Here is a 4,479-nt window from a genome sequence, read left to right on the forward strand (position 1 = left end):
CCCCTTATGCCCTTAATACTGGGTGGCCACTTAACCTGGAATTCTAGAAACTTTGAAAAAAAAACCTGGAAACACCTGGAGTTTTTAACTAGTATCACTATAAAACCTGGAGTTTTTAACAATTTCTATATGTTTAGTAAGAAAGTTTTATTTGACACAAAAAATACATCATATAAACAAAAACTTTTTGTTATCCTCAAAGTTAAAAATCAAAACTTTTTAAAGTAGCTTTACAGTATCATTTCAATGTTATTAAACAATTAATTTAATTTTTGCCATATTCTTAATTTTTAACTAAAAATAGATCTAAAATGTGTACTTTTAAAAACTTAAAAGAAATTCAGAAAACCTTGAAGAATATTTGAAAAATTAGTAGCCACCCTGTTAATATTATACTCAATGACTTAGTTAATTTATGTAGTTCACCTTTATTCTATTTGATTTTAATGTAAACTGATTATAAACTTTAAGTTTACTTTTACAAAATAAAGTTTGCTTTCGAGAATAAATATGAGTAAAATGAAAAGCAATTTCACTTTAAAAATTAGTTCATTTCAATCTGTTTAAACAGGAATCTTAAAACTAGTCATTTATAAACTTATATAAACCATTAAAAACAGTTGTACAAACTTTTAAAAGTTGTTCCTCCACAAGGCAAAAAAAAAAATCAAGGGAAATAAATGTTTTTATATTTTAATCTGGGGGAACCAAGTTTTTTTTGTGGAATTTTAATTGTCCAGGGAAATTTAGGGAAATGAGTGCTAATAACATAATTAAGTATAGTTTTAAAAACGTTTTTGTAAAATTTACTTAGTTTATAACACTTATAATGACATAACAAAATTCATTTACACAAAAACTGTTAAATCAAGTTCAATAGTAGTATTTTAGAATTAATATTTTAAAAATATACATCATATGCTTTCTTAATTCTCATTAAAAACATATTAATTATTCACCTATAAAGATTTATAAAAAAATACCATAAGTAATTGTTTATATAACTAAGAATAAGTACAGTAGTTGGTTGAAAATAAATATCAAAATATAATTTAAGACCTATTAAGTTTATTCAGAATTTTTTTTTGTAAATATGTTGACCACTGGGTTTTGATTTTGCAACGCCAAACTCAGAGAGTTATTAGGACCCCCTAAACCCCCACATCAGGCCACATAGTTCCAGTTTTATTTATTAAAAGTTACAAAAGATAATACAGGGAACCTTTTTTCATGCTTGTTGCTCCAAAAAGGATTACTTTTTTTTTTTGCAACGGGATACAGTATCATTAATTTTCCAACAAAGTCTGAACAATATTTGACAATAAATTTACAAAGTAAGGAGGTAACTAGAGGGTCCCCTAGTTCTAAAACTTCACTGAATAAAGTCAAAATTTGCTGTAAAACACTAATACCCATTATGGCCCCTTTTGTGCAATAGCCATTGGTGCTTGACCAATTTATTGTAAAAAATTAATGGTCTCCCAAAAAGGGCAATATTGCCCCCTTACTTTGGTAACTATCTCAGCAGATTACAATAAGCAATTTACTAAAATTTGCTGAAAGGGCTCATCAGTGCATTAAAAAAAAACATGAAAAATTTAGCAGGAGTTTACTTTTAATTTAGCAGGAGTTAATATTTGAAATAAAAAATTTAAAATACAAATTAAATTATTTTGAGGCAGAATCTAAGCAACTAATTAAGTAAGTCTAATTAACTCCCAACCTTAGAACCCTAGTTTTTTTTTAAGCATACTTAAGAAATTAAATACTTTATTATGTATCTTTAATTAATTTTTTCAGTTTTAATAAAAGTATTATAAATAATATAATGAAAATTATAAAAACTTCAAGTTTTCTTATATAATTTTTACTTTTTACTTTTTTTTTTCAATTTCTTAAAAATCAAAGTTTCTATTAATTTTCATTTGTGTTCATTTTTTGAATTTTTATTTTAAAGCTAGTTTTGATATTTAATCTAAAAAATGGAAAAATTTGTTAGAAATTAAATGGTAATGTTGATAATTTGTGAATATCCATATGAGTGCATCATCAGCCATAACTTTGTATTTAAACCATTACAAAGCATGTTAAAAATAAAACTGCGTTAAAAAATTATTCTTTGGAACAAAAAAGTGTGCCTATTAATTTTATAAAATCCATATCTAGTTTTTTTCATTGGCTGCTTTATGTATTTCAAACAGAGCACATTCAGTTTGAATGCAATGTGCTAATTTTTGGCTTTGTTTAGGGACTTTCCCTAAAACAGTTACAGACATGTAAATGATACAAGAGCAATAAAATAAGCTTTTTTTTTTTTGGTTTATGTACTATTTTGGTTTATGGTAATTTAAGCTTTTTGTTACAATTATGTTTTGTTTTTAAAGCTTTCGAATATTTTTATCTATTAGAATTAAAGATAAAATTTTAAAACCCTTTAAACAATTTTACAATTTATGTCAGTTTATGCTCTGTGGTAAGTTTAAAATAATTTACAAAAAAATATTTACTTATGATTTAATATTGCTTAACAATTACTACTTTAATATGTCAACAAAATTATTTTCAATTACGTCTTACCTAATTTTTCTTATTAAAAAAATATATATTTGGTTAAATTTTAAGAACATTATTTATTATAAAACATATTTTAAGTAGAGTTAAAATGTATTTTCAATGTGTTTATACAGTTCAAGGCAGTAATTGACCTTATATTTAATTTCTCACTTTGAATGGACAAGAAAACTTAAATTTTCTGAAACCTGGAAGAAAGTCAGAAAATCTTGAAGAAATTTCTTTAAAACAAGTAGACACCATGTTAATGTTATAAAAAATTATTTTAAACAATTATAAGTTGCAGATGAACAGTAAACAATTCAATTTTTTCAAATTATTCTTGATTTACTTTACCAGTTTCTTCTTTTAAAATTTAACTTTTGTTTATAGCGATTAGAAACTTATAAATAACTATACATTTATACAAATTATTGAAAAAAATACCATTAAAAATAGTTGAAAAACCATCTAGTGCAGGGTTTCCCAAACTTTTTTGCAAATGGCCCCCTTTAAAGAAATTGAAAAAGCAATGGCCCCCTTTCACAAGATTACTTATAAACTACGATAAAAAACACCAAAGACTTTTTTTTTGCTCTTCGTCTGCAACTTATGAATATCTAGTGTAAGTTTCTAAATTACCATAAAATACACATAAGACCTTTTTTTTTTGCTCTTCATCTGCAACCCAAGAATATTAAGTGTAAGTTTCAAGCTATGGCCTCAAACCCCCTCTTACCCCTTTGCTGCTCGTGGCCCCCTGAGTGTCTTTCATTGCCCACTTTTGGAAACTCTGATTTAGTGAGTCCCTAGTTGGTATTAAATCAAACAGAAACTTCTAAAAACTAACTTCAAATGTAACTAAAAATTACAACTAATTATGTTGTATGAGGTTTTAGAAGAATCTTATGACAAGAACTATATTTGAAATTGCAATAAAATATTTTCTGTTAAAATTAAAAAAAAAAAACACCCTTTTAATTAGAGAGAGACAAAAAAAATTGTACTTTAAAAGTCTTGGAAAAAATAAAACGTTCTAAATAAAATTAAAAAAAAAAACAGTGGAACTTGAAGTTGAATCATGAGTTGTAATAATTTATTACAACTTCACAACAATTTACAATTATCCATACTTTTTTTTCGTGTTTTAGATTACATTATAAACCTAAGTATCTCATCCTTGACAATTCTAAAGTGTTTGATTGGATATTAATTAAATAAATTTTAAATCATAATGTGACTCTTGTAATGTACAAAATCAAAAAAAAAATAGGTAACTCATTCTTAAAGAGAGTCTATGAATAATATTTACATTATTTTATAAAACTTGTAATATAAATTTATGTGTAATATATATTGAAAAATAATAGTTATAATAAAAATTTAAAGTTTACTGTGAATACTAGACAAAATATGTTACTAAAAAAATATTTGTTAAAAAGTATAAAATTCAGTATTATTTCTAGTAAAAATTTTTTAAATTGTAGTACTTTGCAGATCAAATTATGGGTTAAAAGATCTGAGCAAACGTGATTTCAAAAATGGAATTATAGAAACAAAATTTATTTACATTATGTAGGTTTGTTCTTTTTTAAGTCAAAATAGCGGTTTTAAGTGACCATAAACTATCCTAAATCATGTTATGAAAATACATTAAAAAATATTGAAAATCATTTGAGTTGCCTAAAAATCTGGAATCATGGAAAAACTTGGAATAGAACATCTTAGGCTATAAACACCTGAAAAACCAGAAGTTCAAGTAATTATGAAAAAAAAATCTGAAATTTTGATCAAAAATCAGTAAAAAAACCTTAAAATTTTAAATAAAAATCACTAAAAAACTTAGAATTTTAAACAACTTATAGATGTTAAGTAGTAAAATTTCGATTTGACACAAACAAAAAAATCAATTTAGATAAAATGTTTTGT

The sequence above is a fragment of the Thalia democratica genome, chromosome 6, assembly GCF_965202585.1.
Source record: "Thalia democratica chromosome 6, ktThaDemo2.hap1.1, whole genome shotgun sequence".
Lineage (NCBI taxonomy): Eukaryota > Metazoa > Chordata > Thaliacea > Salpida > Salpidae > Thalia > Thalia democratica.